This window comes from Hyperolius riggenbachi, chromosome 6 (genome assembly GCF_040937935.1).
Source record: "Hyperolius riggenbachi isolate aHypRig1 chromosome 6, aHypRig1.pri, whole genome shotgun sequence".
Lineage (NCBI taxonomy): Eukaryota > Metazoa > Chordata > Amphibia > Anura > Hyperoliidae > Hyperolius > Hyperolius riggenbachi.
Window position 1 is genome coordinate 303126897 of NC_090651.1, and position 17855 is coordinate 303144751.

The window sequence follows — 17855 nt, forward strand, 5'->3', positions numbered from 1 at the left end:
TTGCGAGCTTTTCTAACAATTTGATTTATAGTCCGATGGTCTCTCTCAGACAACTTCGACTTTTGGCCACAACTGTGCTTTGCTGAGGATGTTTTTCCTTCTCTTTCAAAGGCAGTCATTACTTTTGAGACAGCACCTCTTGAAATACCAAGCATTCGGGCAGTTTCTGTTACAGTAGCACCTGCCATACGAGCACCAACAATTTGGCCTCTTTGAAAGTCTGAGAGATCTGCCATTTTTATAAATTATAACTAACTTTTGTTTAAATATCTGTAAAAAAAACAATTATTTTAATTAAACATATCAAATAACAAAAATAATAAACAAAAAAATTAACATATGTCAAGTTTTGATTGCTTAAAACATGTTCAAAGATTATGATCCAAAAATGTTAGGTGTTTCCATTATTTTGTCCAACCCCTGTATATCCATAAAACAGTACATTACTGTAACAATGACCATAGCATCAAAGATTTCAGGGTCAAAGACACATAACACTACTAATTGTCAAACACTACTAGAGCACAAGGAGAGGACGTTTAAGTTGACAATTTAATTTCTGAAATACAGCTTAAACACGGCTAAGGGTTTTATATCCAGATGCAAACATTTCAACAGTAAATCATTCAAATACAGAGTGAAGAAAAAGGTACAACTTAAAGAGACTCTGTAACAAAAATGTCATCCTTTTTTCTACCATCCTACAAGTTCATAAACCTATTCTAATGTGCTCTGGTTTACTGCAGCACTTTCTACTATCACCGTCTCTGTAATAAATCAATGTATCTTTCCCCTGTCTGACTTGTCTCCCTGTGTCTGGAAGGCTGCCAACTCTTCAATGCTTATCTGTTATGCACGCCCCTCTCCAGGCCCCTCTATGCACACTCCCGTGTGTGTGTGTGTGTGTTATTTACATAAGCCAGCAGCGTCTCTGCTCTCTTATCAGTGAGAGAAGAGAGCTGGATAAAAATTCTCCTCTTTAAGGCTGTGAAAGGAGCTGGCTGACACATACTGAGGAATTACAGACACGGGCAGAGCTGGCTGCAGGAAGAAATGATCAGCCTGACACTCAGCAGTGGGTGAGAGCTGCAGGGGGACAGAAGGTAAACACACAAATGATCTCTTGAGATTCAAAAGGAAGGCTGAATACAGCCTGCTTGTGTATGGATGTATTTTCTATGTGTGGACATACTGAACATCAACCTACTTCCTGTTTTGGTGGCCATTTTGTTTGTTTATAAACAAACTTTTTAAAACTGTTTTTGACTACTTTTAATGCGGCGGGGAGCGGCAAAATTGTGACAGAGGGGAATAGGAGATGTCCCCTAACGCACTGGTATGTTTACTTTTGTGCGATTTTAACAATACAGATTCTCTTTAACTGTACACAAACTGTTCCCCATTGTAACAATTCCTCGATGAATACAGTAATTTACATCTCAAATGGACTCTATATAATTAAAGAGTAACTGTTAGCCCCCAAATTGAAATTTAAAACACTATTGCAATGTTTTATTTATTATATAAGTGAGACAAAAAGCCAATGTACAAGTTAAAAATCAATCTAATTTTGTTACTATCTAACCTTTTCCCCCAGCTCCGGACGCAAGCCGCATATCAGATACTGTAGCATGCAGAGCATGCCTATGTCTGGCCGACCCCCCTCTCCCCCCCAGGACCAGGTGCCAATATATTCTCCCCACCGCAGCTGACCGCTCTGACACGGAGAGAGCGGCAGCACTTCCAGAGCAGCACCGCAGAGCAGCCAGCGCCGTGCATCTCTCTCACATGTGATTCTCTCACATGTGACTCGGCGGCGGCTGCTCTGCGGTGCTGCTCTGGAAGTGCTGCCGCTCTCTCCGTGTCAGAGCGGTCAGCTGCGGTGGGGAGAATATGGGGAGAATATATTGGCACCTGGTCCTGGGGGGGAGAGGGGGGTCGGCCAGACATAGGCATGCTCTGCATGCTACAGTATCTGATATCCGGCTTGCGTCCGGAGCTGGGGGAAAAGGTTAGATAGTAACAAAATTAGATTGATTTTTAACTTGTACATTGGCTTTTTGGCTCACTTATATAATAAATAAAACATTGCAATAGTGTTTTAAATTTCAATTTGGGGGCTAACAGTTACTCTTTAAACCCTGAAGGTATGAATTCTGTTTGCTTTCCCATGCATTACAAAGCAAACTACGGCTTAGGAAGCTGACTAATACGTACACAAACATTTATTTTACACCTGAATATAAAAATGAGAACAAATGTATTACCCTGCTTCAGTGTGAAGAAAGCATTGTCTACATGTATTATACCATGCCTAATGAAGAGATCTGAGCTATCACAAAAGATTCTGCTTATTCAAAAAGTAGCATTTAACCCATTAAGTTCCTTCAGGGTGGGAGGCATAAAGTACAGAAGAATGCAACCATTTTGATAAACATTGGCGTGACATATGGACATTTTACTGTATTTTTCACATTTATCCATTGTTTAAGTTTGTAATTTAAAGTTACTTTTATGACTACTGAATGATTTACTTATGGGCCAACCCTTCCAGTAAAGGTAGCTTTGCCTTATGCACCCCCTGTATAGGTAGCATTATTGCCTACCACCACCAGTATAGGTATCCATGTTTTCTCAGTATAGGAAACCTTATGTCCCCCAAGAGTAGGTAGCCAGATTCCCCCCAGTATAGGCAGCCTTATGCCTCCCCATTACAGTATAATCTGCAGTAGACAGTAGGATGCGAAGGATGGATGAAAAAACAAGGGGTGGAGGGAGAGCGCACTCAGATTGTCATCCAATAAAAATGGGCAGCCGGCCGAGGAATACTCTCACCTGGATCTGTGACTGTCCCATACGGGGTGGCCAGCAGAAAGGCTTTGTCCCACTTGGACATGGGGACCAAGTCTTGGCCGAAGTCCTCCTCCACAAAGCGTGCAGACGATAGCCTCCATCAGAGCTGTACTGGCAGGCCGCTGCTCTGGTATATTTTCCACCAGGGCTCAACCCTCTTTCATCAGACTGTTTGGGGGACATAAGGCTTCCTCTTTTACACTCACTTTCCCCTTAACACTTCCACCAGTCCTCCATGCTTCTCTTAAATCATTTGATTGTCTCTCCTGCCATGGTGCCACCTTGAAAGTGAAGCAAATACCCCTGTAGTCTAATACCTCTGCCGCTGGTTGTCATGGGTGTAACTAGACCCCTGGAACTGCAGGGGGGCCCAGAACTTTAAGGGGGCCCCAACTACTACGTCACTTCCTCCAATAAAGGGGCCCATCCTTCATATCAGATGTTTTTGTGACTACATTTCTTATGGGTTTGAAGATTATAATGTCTACACTTGTTGTATGACTCTCCCAAGATGGGCCCCCAGGCTGTAAGGGTTACCAGGGGTAGGCAAGGGAAATGGTGTGAACATCTTGGGCCCCATTAAAGTTTTGTTGAGGGGCCCCATGATTTGTAGTCACGCCCCTGCTGGCTGTTCATGCTTTTCAGTTCCAGGTATTGGGGCTATGAGAAAGGTAAGAGGTAAGTGGCACTAATAAACTAAGCCAAACTAATTAAATCTTTCAGCATAAGCTAAGCGACATGGTGGCTATTTTTCAAGTGAAGCTGGAGAGTAATTGGAGCGCTGTCACCATGGCAGCATAGTAGAAAAATGAACACTAGACTATTAAAGAGGGGTATTAGGGACCAGTGGGATGCTTTTTGTCCCTTCAAGTGTTTTTTAAATAAAACTTCCCCAACGCCACTTTAGTAAATATGAAATGAGGATACAGGCCCAGATTTGATGGCAACGTTTGCTCTGGATGTGTCTGACTGGGGTCGGGGTCTGCTCATTGCATCCACATTTTGGGAATCTTTTTTTGAATTGCTCAAGTTGTTACGTTCTGTGTTGCCATTTTATTGAAACAAGAACAGTTGCATTCTCAGGCCACAGCTTCCTGCTATAGAACAGAGATAAGGCTGTGTGTTCTATCACTTTGTCACCACAGAAATATTTGATGGGGCAATTTGATTTATGTGGGGTCATCACTTTGTAATCAACTAGAAAAGAAGCTTAAAATCAAGTTTTTCTTGGATATAACTCTGGCCAAAATGCTGCTATAATGTGGGACTAAATTGTATATATGTTTTTTTGGTATGCACCTGGGCACCTTGCACTTTTGTCTACCGCTGACGAATCCTCCTATAGGGAGGTGAAACACGTAGGACTGTTTCATTTGGGTTTAAGTTGTATTATCTAGTGTGAGGAAAGGAAATTGTTTATGTGACTGTTGCCTTGATTTATAACCCTATAGAGTTAGCTAGTTTGCAGTTACAATATAGTTTAACCTCCTTTCACTCTATTCAGTTTTTAGCAAGTTATAATAAAAAATTATATTTTAGACTATCATCCGCAAAAGGTTCAAACCAATCGTGTTTGACAAAGGGCAATTATTAGGATTAGAGAATATAGCCGGATACTGAGGACAGCCTTAAACATTTTCCTGCAACAGAACTGCTATTTAAAATGATCATAACCACGGCACATGAATGATGTACCAGAAGTGTGCTAGGATAATGCCATATTTAAATAATTTTGCAATTAAAATTGATTTACATATTTTTGTCCAATATACAAAGAAACATCGGGACAAGTTTTGTGGGATCTCAAATAAAGCCTTTAACTCTTAAAACTGTGACAGATCTAAGCTCATTAATTGATCCTTTCTAGATAGATATTTTGAAAGGAAAGTGCTTTTGCTTGGGATTTAATTGTGATACTTATTTACATTTTTGTATGGTTCTTAGTGAAAACTGCTAAGGAAGAGGGCAATGGCTGCGCAGACGTTACAAAACACAATAAAGTTAAACTTTTCTGCTGAAAGCAATAACACTATAGTAGTAATAAATTACTTTACTTTTTATTATTATTATTGTTGTTGTTATTAAAAAAAAAGACAATTGTTTATGCTGAATGCAATAACAGTAAAGTAGTTAGAAATCGCTGCATATTTTTGTGTGTTTGTGAAACTGGCACAGAGCTGTACTTGCATCCATGGACAACGCTGGGAACTACAAAAACTGGCAGAAGTTGCTGTTTGGTTGTAGAAGATGGCCCATCTCGTAGAGGCTGGGGGCCAGAGGAGCAGCACCTGTAGGTGAATAATGATTCTTTGAGGCCTTGTTCACATCTGAAATCGCAATCGCTGACGCCAGCGTTTTGTGATTTTGTGAGTGTTTTTTTTTTAGCGCTGCACGTTAGTTGTTTTTTTTTACAGCGCTTTTCTAACTGCTTTTGCAGAGCGATTTGTTTTTTCACTTCCTGATGCAAGTCAGGAAGTGAACTCTTTGACCTCAGAAAAGAATAAATACCTGTATTTATTCTTAAAAGCGCTGGGGAAATCGCTATACAAAGCGATTTTTCAAGCGTTTTGGGATTTCCCTTTACCTTCCATTATAGGCAATTCGCCCCAAAAATGGTACAGGCAGCTCTTTGGTGAGTAGATCGGAATCAAACCGCTCATACTTGAACATTCTCATAGGGAATCATTGCACAAGCGCTTTTATGGCGATATTGAAAATCGCCGGCGCTTAAAAAAAATTAAAAGCGCCCATAGTATGAACAAGCCCTGAGGGAAAACTGATTCTTTTATGTGGCAGGGTGGTGGGGAAGGTTGATATGATGTTATATTAAGGGTACAAGGATATACAGTATCGCAACACAACCCTGTCAGCACAAACATGGTGACTAGTGTACATAACTTTGCCCATCCTTTGCTGCTGCCAAGCCCAGTGCATAATGGGATTAACAACCGAACAGTCGAGATATTCGTGATATTCAGGGTGAATAATCCTTTTTTTTAAACATGGACTGCAATACTATTTTCAAGCGTGCATTTAGCAGCAGTCTGCTACACATGCAAAGGTGAAACTGAGAGAAAGCTAATTAAATGTTATGGGGCTAAAATGTTCCTTGTTTTTTTTTTTTGTTTTTTTTTTACAGCCAGCTGACTGGAAGTTCAAAAATAGAAATAATTGACAGAAGAACGAGTTCCTGGACTTTGTCCATTAAAAGTTATCAACAAGCTCTGGCTAAAAATTCCTTTGAAATCCCATCTGTACTTTTATCAGTACTCAGGTACCACAAAGAAACTATGGTTAAGGGAAATTAAAGCCACTGGACCCGTGGGGGCTCAGGGCGGGTTCAGTGGAGCGGCCGTTATTAGCAAGGAGCGCAAGGTAGTTAGCAGCGCACGCTTCGCTGTATTACCGTGCATATTGTGCACATAACTCGTGCTCCTCTCATTAAGCTGCGCTGCTTTAGCAGCACAGCTTAAAGTGAACCTCCAGACTAAAAATCTACTCAGCAGCACTGAAAAGGTTTGGTGTTTCTTTAACAGGTTCACAGCATCAGAACTTTGTTTTTCATACCTAAGCTTAATTTGTAGCTGCTTAGAAGCTAAGCTCTGCCCCATCAAAGAAAACTGCCCGGGCATTTTCCCCTGGTGCTGTGCAAAGCATGATGGAATTTCTGATGTTGTTGTTCTCATTGCTTAGCAACTGGGAGGGGTGATCAGGACACAGGACAGTTGGAGCTGTGTCTCATGCTCCCTGTCACCTCCTTTCTACTAAAAATATGGCTGCCCCCATGAAACCACAAACATTTGCCTGTTTGTTTTAAAACAGGGTGGGTAAGAGATTATATTACCTGTCTATTTCAATTAACATAACTAATGTAACTTAAAGAAAACCCGAGGTGGGATTTAATGATGTTAGTGGGGCACAGAGGCTGGTTGTGCACACTATCACCAGCCTCTGTTGCCCTATGGTGTGCCCCCAGGACCCCCCTGCGCTCTGCTATCCCTAGCGCCGTGCTAGCGACACACAGCGTGTCGCCAGCAGGCTGTTTACATGTGACTGTCTGTCAGCGCCGCTCCCCCGCCTCCTCTGTATCGGCGCTATCCCTTCCCTCCCGCTGGCTGGAGGAAAGGGACGCGGGCAGGTAGCGCCGATACAGAGGAGGCGGGGGAGCGGCGCTGACAGACAGTCACATGTAAACAGCCTCGCTAGCGTGACGCTGGGGATAGCAGAGCGCAGGGGGGTCCTGGAGGCACACCATGGGGCAACAGAGGCTGGTGATAGTGTGCACAACCAGCCTCTGTGCCCCACTAACATCATTAAATCCCACCTCGGGTTCTCTTTAATGACAGTATGTTTGTTTAGGCTGAAGTTCCTCTTTAATGAATCAACCCCAAAATCTCTGAGCAATGCCACAAATAATTAAGGCAGTTCTGACGGTAAGAGGGAGTCCAACCCGGTACTGGTAAAATGTACCTTGTAAAGTGCCCAGCAAGATCTGTTTATTTTCCTATCATTGGCCTATTTTTAACACCAAATTTTCAAATGCAGCAATTATGACCCTCAAGAAATCTGACCCCTTACCACCATGTCAAAAACTTTAACAAATATTTCAACTTTAATCTAAAGAGGTTATATTTTTTTCTTTTACCATTTTTTTATTAATCTCTGTAAAAATTTGGCAAATACTCTGGCCTGGATTTACCAAAAGGCACTGTAGGCACGTGTCTACAGTTGTCCGATGATGGAAAGGCGACTCATTCCCTTGTGACACTTCACATGTAAACAGCCGTCGCCAGCACGGCGATTGATTTATGGGGCATAGCAGAGCGCAGGGGGGAGACTGGGGGAGACGGTATAGCAACAGAGGCTGGTCATTGTATGCAGAACCAGCCTCTGTATGCTAATTGGATTCTTAGAACCCACCTCGGGTTCTCTTTAATACTGAGGTCCCACTAGCTACCTGATACTTGAGGGCACCTCTTGCTACTTAATATTGGGGGTACTTCTGGCTACTTAATATACTAAGGGGCACACATATGGGGCACTACTTAATATACTAAGGGGCACACATATGGGGCACTACTTAATATACTAAGGGGCACACATATGAAGGAGGGCAAAGTAAGTAAGGGAGAAGTGACAGCTGGGACAGCCAGCCCACTTGCGGTGCAGTTTAGTGAGGGTTTGTAGGTTCATGAAGGGCAAAGTCTATGGTGCTTGGACATCTGTGCCTATAGGCTGCTGCAAGGTAAATCCGGGCCTGCAGATACTAGTAACATTTCAGATGTTTAGAAATTCACAGGTACCTCCCTCTGGTGTGTTTTTTTTTAGACAGAAGAGGGTGTTTCTTTACTGCTGCAGCAAATAAGTCTCTAACACACACACACAGGTGCAGAGGGAAGCTGAAAGATGCTCGTGCTCGTGCTGAATACTATTCCCCCTCCAAGTTGTAGCAACTGGGGGGGGGGGGGGGGAAGACCCAAGACAAAGTCCTCCAGCACCCAAGGCTGAGACAGCAAAGTGCGCCCCGCCCCCCATCCCTCCCACCCCAGCAACATACTGATTGCTATTAGACTAAGAGGTGCCACAGGGCCCCCAATCCCCCAACACCTTAATCTCTAGTTATCTGGCTTGCAGTCACTGCCATGTATCCCCTTTTCTTATTTCTCTCTGTTTCAAACACAATAGGGGAATAATAGCTAAAGGCCTGAGCCCACTAACGCAGTTGTCTTCGCTTTTCAGTTAAACATCAATGTTACAGATGCTGAAAATCGGACAGAAGCGGACACAACTGCGTTAGTGGGCTCAGGCCCTAAGTAAGTTGTGTGCCTCCTCCTACACTGTGCCCTGAGCCTCTCTCACCTCTGCCTTGGGGGGCAGGGGGGGTGGGGGTGGGCGGACACGTAATTCAGGCGCTAGCTATTGCAGGCAGCCAAATTACCTTTTGTTTTTAGCTGATCTGTGCGGTGCCCAGCTGAAATTCTGGTGAGCAAATCAGCCACACAGCACTAGCACCAAAATCAGCGGTTTTGCTGCCTGAGACCCTCTGGAGCATCGCTCCTCTTCATACATGAACGTAGCAGTACTGTGCACACACAAGTATGGGCACAGCTACAAAGTAGCACAGAGCCGCGCCTGCATGAGTGGCTTCAGCTTACTGCGCAGGTGTGGCCATACTCACACTGACGCATGAAGGGGAGCACAGGCGCAATCTAAAATCTGACAAGCTCTTGTCAGATTTCTTTTCGGGGTCCACTTGTTGCAAAGTTGAGGGGGCAGGAGCACATGGAAAGCTGGATACAGGGGCTTCACTTTTTCTTAGGTCAATTTCAGTTTTTTCTTGCAGGTTTTGGCTCAGGTACACTTAAACTCATGATTAAAAATCATGTTTTTTTCCGACAATAGTCAGCACTGGAAGTGGCGGTGCGGTTAGTAGAACAAGCATTCTCCGTGCAAACTGTACCAGGCTGGTATCCTGGTGTTTTTTTACCATGAATCAGGAATTTCCCTGCCAGTAATAACAGGTGATGGATTGATGAGGTACTAGCAGCATGTCACACTTATGTATCTCTGGCATCTCCCTCTCTGCAGTCAGTTCTATATTGTTCTTTCCCTCATCTGAACTCTGGTTGGGTTTCAGCTTGTACTGGCAATATCACTGGAAGGTTTCAACCACAATACAAACAAATTGCTTCTGTTTCACACTAGTAGGTCTCTTTTTTTTGCTCTCCTGTTTTAGCTCATAAATCCAGCACTAAATTGAAGACATTTTAATGTGCAAAGCAAAAGCCAAATGGCTTAAAGTGAAACACCACTTTAACCGAACAAACATTTAAAGGGAATCTGAAGTGAAAATAAGCTTATGTTATAATGATTTGTATGTATAGCTAAGAAATAAAACATTAGGAGCAGAGACATGAGTCTAATATTATTTCCAGTACAGGAAGAGTTTAGAAACTGGTTGTTATCTATGCAAAAAAGCTTCACTGATCTCTCTGACTTTCAAAGTCGCAGAGAGCTCTGTCTTCTGAAGCTTATTATCTCAACTATCTGTCACTGCATTTCGTTTTTTCTGCAGAGGAAAGTTCAAAAGTTCATTAGCCTGCTCCGTGAAATAAATTAGAATGCTGAGTGTAGTGAATAAATTGCAAATATTAGAGAATGATGCAATGTTATAAAAAAAACAACAACTATACAACTGAAAATAAAAATATGAGGCTATTTTCTTTGCTACTAATGTTGTATTAATTATCCATACAACACAACCAATTCATTATATCATCATTTTTTTTCTGCTTCAGTGTTACTTTAAAGGAAACCTGAGACCACAAGGAAAATATATATATATATATATATATATTTCACCATAAAATTGATCAGGTATTGGCCTGCGGTGTATGGACAGCTGACAGATCTCTCTCTAATCAGATTTGATTAGAGAGAGATTTGTCTTCATCATCGCTAGATGTATGGCTACCTTTACTGTGAGTGGGTTTGTCTGCAGAGCTGTGTCTGTGTAAATCTGGCACATCTCTATGGTAATGAGTCACATGTGCAGGCAGAACCAATACTGTATACACACACAAGGGGCGGAACTGTAGACTGTATGAAGCTACTTGTTATAGGGCTGTTCCGGAACACCCCCCACACCCACCCACCCTCACAACTCCACACCCCATTATAAATTATACTATACTGTCTGCCATTGTATCATGTGAAAAGGGGGAGATGGTGGGTAATGCCTGCCACATGGTTCCCAGCAGCAGCAACCAGAGACAGGCTGAGACAGTGTCCTGCTATTCATGCAAGTTGAGGAGCTTGCAACGAAATTGCATGTCTACAGACAGCACAGGGTGGGCCATTTATATGGATACACCTTAATAAAATGGGAATGGCCCACCCTGTACAATGGCAGGCACGAGCCATTAAATCTGGGGACACCACCAGATTGTCAGCGAAGTTTCTTACTGAATATCTGGTATTGTCTCCAGATTTTATGGCTCATCTGGCTATACACTGTCTGTAGGCATACTGTAAAATATGATGGGCATCTGGTATTGGTGGTATCCCCAGATGTGATGGCTCATCATGGCTGTACTGTCTGTAGGCAACAGGCATGCAACTGGATGGCCAGGCCATCAAATGCATGCCATTACCTACTACAGACAGTACAGCCATGATGAGCCTTCAAATCTGGGGACACTACCAACCTATAAAATGCTGTCTAACATAATGACAGTCACTTACTGTGAGTGGGTTGTTTCTGTCTCTCTCTGGTCTGGTCTGTCCTTGCCACAGCAAGTCAGTCTCCACAGCACTGTGTCACACATGCATTGAGCAGGAAGCCCCAAGTCCCCAATAGTATATCTACATGGGGTGGGTGTGGAGCTGTAGTAGCCTATACAGGACATGGCCAATGCTGGTCGTAATGGAAAAATCTACGCTTACGGATCATTACGCGTAATTTTACGCTATTACGCATTACGGAATTACGCTTACGGCGTAGACATTTATCTACGGTTCATGTCTGTAATTACGCATGACCCTTACGCAATTACGCGTAAGAATACCGTACTGCAGGTTGTTACGTTATTGCCTTACACATTATTTCACTACTAGCAATTAATGCGTAAGGCAATGCTCCCAAGCGGAAAAGTTGATGCATGGATCATTGTTAGGTAGCCGCCAACTTTAAGGGTTAATAGCAAAGCCCCCTTAAGTGCTAAGGGCCTCAAATTTGGAGAATATATTAAGGAGATCAGAAGGAATAAGAGGAAATTTTTTTTTCAAAAAGACCTTATAGTTTTTGAGAAAATCGATGTTAAAGTTTCAAAGGAAAAATATATACATTTAAAAACCCGCCGACTTTAACGGTTAATAGCAAAGCCTGCTTAAAATTTAGGAACACCAAATTCCCAGGGTATATTTAGGGGATCAGTGGGAATAAGAGGAACATTTTTTTTTCAAAAAGACCTTATAGTTTTTAAGAAAAACGATTTTTAAGTTTCAAGGGCAAAAATGTCTTTTAAATGCGCAAAATGTCCGTTTTTTTTTTGCACAGGTAACAATAGTGTATTATTTTCATAGATTCCCCCAAGTGGGAAGAGTTTTACTTACTTCGTTCTGAGTGTGGAAAATATAAAAAAAAAACGACGTGGGGTCCCCCCTCCCAGACCTCTTTAACCCCTTGTCCCCCATGCAGGCTGGGATAGCCAGAATGCGGAGCACCGGCCACGTGGGGCTCCGCACCCTGACTATACCAGCCCGCATGGTATAGGCCCCCACGCGGCCGGTGCTCCGCATTCTGGCTATCCCAGCCTGCATGGGGGACAAGGGGTTAAAGAGGTCTGGGAGGGGGGACCCCACGTCGTTTTAACATCGATTTTCTCAAAAACTATAAGGTCTTTTTGAAAAAAAAATTCCTCTTATTCCTTCTGATCTCCTTAATATATTCTCCAAATTTGAGGCCCTTAGCACTTAAAGGGGCTTTGCTATTAACCCTTAAAGTCGGTGGCTTTTTTATATTATACGGGAGCGTAATATTACGCGATTACGGCAGACTGTGTAATTTCAATAGGAGTTTACTGTCTTACGCGTAATTTGTTACGCGTAATAACGTAACCTACGGTCTACGCGTAATTAATTACGTGTAATACCGTAACCTTACACGTAATGCTTATGGTGCATTTGTAGTGAATTACGATGCGTAATTACGCTAATGCGTAATTTCGGCCCAGGACTGGACATGGCTACTTGTTACAGGGGTGCTGTTCTGTGCCTCCCCACGGCGGGGGCCGGTATGCCTGTTAGAGTCCTTTTACAGTTAATCAGTTGCTCTCAGTTATAACTGAAAGATAACTGATTTTCAAAGTGATGCTCATATTTTCCTATAGCACAGTTCACACTAAACAAACTAACTGAAAGATTTTTCACAATATACTGCTATGGAGAAGAAAAAACGCGTACCAACTGATTAAGTGTAAAAGGACCCTCACTGTCTTGACTACACATGCTAGCTGCCACTGTATGTACACAGGAGAGGGGGCAGGGTGGAGGCGGAGCTGTTTGCCTACCTCCGCTCTCAGTGTCAGCTCAGGCAAATTTAATTGGGATGTGATGCCTGGTTCACAGCGGCAACACAGCCAAAAAGCGCGGCGCCCCTCCTTTCCTCTGCACGCAGCTGAAGACTTGCAGCCTTGCAAGTTGCAGCGCTATGTGCAGGCATGGCAACAATAGAGAGTTGGACATCACTAGCTATCACTATATGCGGCCAGTCAGCTGCGGAGGATGAAGGCGGCCGGGGATTGTGACTTCACGTGAGTGGGCAGGGCGAGTGGAGCGGTCACGGATGCAATCTCCGCATTTCAATTAAAGAAGGAAATTCTGAAATGTCCCACCTTTGTCCCATAAGGCGCTTGTAGGCTTGTGCCTACATTGCCTTATGGTAAATCCGGCCCTGAAAGCAGACTATGATTGCGCAAAGTCTTTGGCAAATAAAATTGATTCTGATTTTATGCAGCTGTACATAAAACAGGTGGTGCTTGGTTTAGAGCGCTTGCATTTCTCTCCCAATGTGGATAAATTTACCTGCCGGCAAGGCTTCAGACCTCAAATGTCATGGGCTGCAGCTAACAACATTAGGTGCAAAGCAGAATTTTCTATGCTTCTACATTCATCATGTCACTCAATCTAGCCAATTACTAGCATGTGAGCAGCACGATCAAACACACACCAAAAGGTCAAGGGACCCCATTCCAAACTCACATGAAGCCAGCAGATGCACACCTCTATAATAAAACCTAACTGTCCCTGCGTCATCCTTGCTGTCCCTGGCTGTGTGTCCGTGTTTTTTTTCTACTGTGCATGTGCGCAGTACAGACAGCCATTGCTACAGGATGACAGGGGGGGTGACGGGCAGGTGCGTGTGCGCACTGACTGGCGGCAGTGTCGGCGGCGTGAAGAGACCCAGAGCCCGTTTTTAAACAGGCTTAGGTCAATTAGTCTATATAATAAAAAGGCAGTTGTAATAAAACAAGGATGCAGTGTTGCACACGCATATTACAACTGCCTACTGTGCTCGCAGCGGCGGTGAAGAAGAGGAAAGGGGACGCACATAAGCGTTGGTCATGCTCGCGTGGCATGGGCTCTGTGGCACGCCTGTGCAGAGGTGGGGAAGAGGGGTACATTTAAAATGGTCTCGTGCAAATTTGGGCACAGGGTGAAGCCAAAAGATGGCTTGCTCTTCTCCTGCTGAAACCGGTCGTTTTAAATGCTATTCTCCCTCTGAGTTGGGCGCCCAGAGATTATTAACGTTTTCAAATGGCGCCTGGAGATTATTAACATTTTCAAACTGCGCTTGTGATGATTTAAGTTTTCAAAATGGGCCCGTGACGAATTACATTTATAAATATACTAAACATATGTATTATTATTATTATTATTTAGTATTTATATAGCGCCGACATATTACGCAGCGCTGTACAATGTATATATATATCTTGCCACTAACTGTCCCTCAAAGGAGCTCACAATCTAATCCCTACCATTGCCATATGTCTATATTATGTAGTGTAAGTACTGTAGTCTAGGGCCAATTTTTTTTTAGGGGGAGCCAATTAACTTATCCATATGTTTTTGGAATGTGGGAGGAAACCGGAGTGCCCGGAGGAAACCCAAGCAGACACAGAGAGAACATACAAACTCTTTGCTGATAGTGCCCTGGCTGGGATTCAAACCAGGGACCAAGCGTTGTAAGGTGAGAGAGCCAACCACTACGCCACCGTGCTGCCCATGTATTGTATGTAACTAAACCGTTGTTTAAAATTGTATCACTTACTGTTTGTAAAACATTAATTTCAACATAATAAAGTGATCAGTAAGTAAATTGTAATATATTTTTTACAGTCACTATTTGTAAAACATTATTATTATTATTAGGGTTAGGCACCACCAGGGGGGTCTTAGGGTTAGGCACCACCAGGGGGATGGTTAGAGTTAGCCACCACCAGGGGAGATTTAGGGTTAGGCACCACGAGGGGCGTCTTTGGGTTAGGCACCACCAGGGGCATTTTAGGATTAGGCACCACCAGGGGAGATTTAGGGTTAGGCACCACCAAGGGGCTCTTAGGGTTAGGCACCACCAGGGAGGTCTTGGAGTTAGGTAGTAATATAGCAGCACTCTCAGTAGATGAATCCCATCGATGTGCCTGGCTAATAGTCCAGCAGCACTCTGGAGCAATCAGCAAGATAGCAAGGAAAAGCCGGCACCATCTATTTATAATCTTCTGCTCTTTTATTGCATAGAAAAATCCCAGCAGATAAAGCAATGCTTCAAGGTTGCACACCTCTTTGTCAAGTTTGCTGGAAGTCAAATACACACTGAACTTGAACAAACATCATTATATATCACACATGATTAGCAGCAACCAATAGGATTCAAATCTATCTGCCCCAATCATAACAGTCCTAAACTGCTGGACCTGATGGGAAACTTCTATACAGCTGCTATGATAGGTTGCAGTATTGTAGAACCACCCACCATACTGCAACCTATCATAGCAGCTGTATAGAATTCCCCATCAGGTCCAGCAGTTTAGGACTGTTATGATTGGGGCAGATAGATTTGAATCCTATTGGTTGCTGCTAATCATGTGTGATATATAATGATGTTTGTTCAAGTTCAGTGTGTATTTGACTTCCAGCAAGCTTGACAGAGGTGTGCAACCTTGAAACGTTGCTTTATCTGCTGGGATTTTTCTATGCAATAAAAGAGCAGAAGATTATAAATAGATGGTGCCGGCTTTTCCTTGCTATCTTGGAGGTCTTGGAGTTAGGCACCACCATGGGGGTCTTAGGGTTAGGCACCACCAGGGGGTCTAACGGTTAGGGATAGGTAGAGGGAGGGTTCTGTGTGAGAGTAAGGTTAGGTTAAGTTGTAGTAAAATGTTAGTAATATTTACTAATGTTTTACTACAGTTATTACAAACATACTTATATTTTTTTTTCCATTTTTATAAACAATATTTTTTAGATTTTATTACATGAAGAAACAATAAATGAAGGTTATACACAATATATACAATTATAACGATTATACATATATTATCATTTTTTAACAAACGTAATTACAAGTTTAACTTTCAAAACAGGGAAGATTATCAAATTCACAATTTGTGATTTCATAGACATTATTAAAGGTTTTTTAATTTGTAAAACATTATTGTAAACGAAATAGAACACAATATTTTTGTAAAAGCTATTACCGCTTATCATTTACACCACACGCCCTTTTTTCCCGATGCCCTTTTTGCATGGGCGCAGAACAGAGATTTGTTGGTTCCTCATATCCACAGATATGCAGGTGAACCCCAAAACCTATTTTTTTTCAGGATCCACCCTCTATTATTGCATGTAAACGCATCCTGCACAAATAATGGGAATTTGCACCATGAAATCTAAAAATCTAGCTAATGATTAGCATCACTAAGTCTCACCACTGGCTTGCAAGGAGTATGGAGGCGGGGCAATAAAATTATATATATTGATCCTGGCATCACTGCCTAGTGAGTCACTGAAGTGGTTTCAGTCTTTAACCAGTGAAGTGTGAAAAGATGGAAACTTCAGACCCACCTTGCAATCTTCATCTGCATCAGGAAATTGCTAACTAGTGAAGCAGACTTTTTAAAGACTGCAAAATATAATAGTAGCAATGTCCACATTTGATATGTATATATTCACTTTTATAAAAGAGTTAAATGTTTCTTTTACAATTAATGACTGCATTGCTGAGCAGTCTTGGCAGCTAATGCTCCTAACAATGAGCCACATATGATTTTGATTTTGCAGGCAGTTGATTGGAACCAGGTGAGGTGGAGAGTCCAAGACTTCATATAGTTATCCTCTCACCTGGCCCCAATTTACCAGTTGTAGAATTTGTGTAATTTAAATGGGGAGTTCTACTGTGATTCAACATCCGAGAATGTGAGATTATTTTCTCTCTGACATGTGATGTTACCTAAATTGCCTCTTCCCGCTCATGGCTTTGATCTGTGTTTCTTAATGATACTTATAGAGAAAACGTGGCATTATATCAGAGGAGATACGAATGCCACATCTCTTTAACCTGGACTTTAGGTTAACTAAGGTTATTCCTTGCTAGAAACTGGTGAAGGCGCCCTTAATGATTAGTAACAACTACAAACTATTATGAGAAGGGTATTGTCTAGGACAAACCAATTTTTATGGAAAAGGTATTTATTCATGCCCAATACACAATGTGTTTCACATTTAATTAGAGGTGCTCACGCTCCTACCGGCAACATTTCAGGCCCTTTTTTATTGACCTGAGGAATGGGGCCAGAACATGCTGTCTATTGTGCATGAATAAATACCTTTTCCATAAAAATTGGTTTGTTCTTCTGAGAAGGTAAGACAATACACTCCTCAATTATATAATTATTTGCAGTTGTTATTAATCAAGGGCGCCTCCACCAGTGTTTCTAGTATAGTCCATACCCATTTGGATTTATAGCGGCGAGGACTTTGCAGTCCTCACAACAGTCAAAGGAAAGCGGACAACCAACATCTGCATCCACAGACCTGGAACTGCAAAGGTGTTGCATTGCTTTGAACTTTGTGTATATGTAAACAAGCCCAAAATCCAATCCAGACTAGACAGTTGGAAGGTAACACAGGAACGTTTGAAGTTTACATATGACAGCCTACTGGAAGTGGGTGAAGTGTTTTGAAGTCTATGTGTAAAAACAGGAAAGCTTTGAAGGTCGCGTATCACAGAAAGGATATGACATGAAATACCCACGGGCCACACTGCGGACTATATAAGTGGCCTAGGATAGTCACAACTCGTAGTTCTCTGGGGGTAGCAACACGCTAGGACAAACCTGGTCTCAACAGAACCGCGTCGCCCTCGCAACAATGCTCAGATCTATATGCTGGTACGTTTATTCTTGTTTAATTAATGCAAACTGCCTTGTGTGTATCTTTTG

The 17855-nt window shown here is 42.5% G+C and overlaps 1 long non-coding RNA gene across 1 annotated transcript in view; it reads left to right on the forward strand.

Annotated features, from left to right (window-relative positions):
* Nucleotides 1-955: 955 nt before the first annotated feature.
* Nucleotides 956-17855, forward strand: part of LOC137522822 (uncharacterized) — a 53537-nt gene continuing 36637 nt past the window's right edge. Inside the window, exon 1 of the long non-coding RNA XR_011022450.1 lies at nt 956-1103. This is a non-coding gene — a long non-coding RNA (uncharacterized lncRNA). The remainder of the gene's footprint in view (nt 1104-17855) is intronic.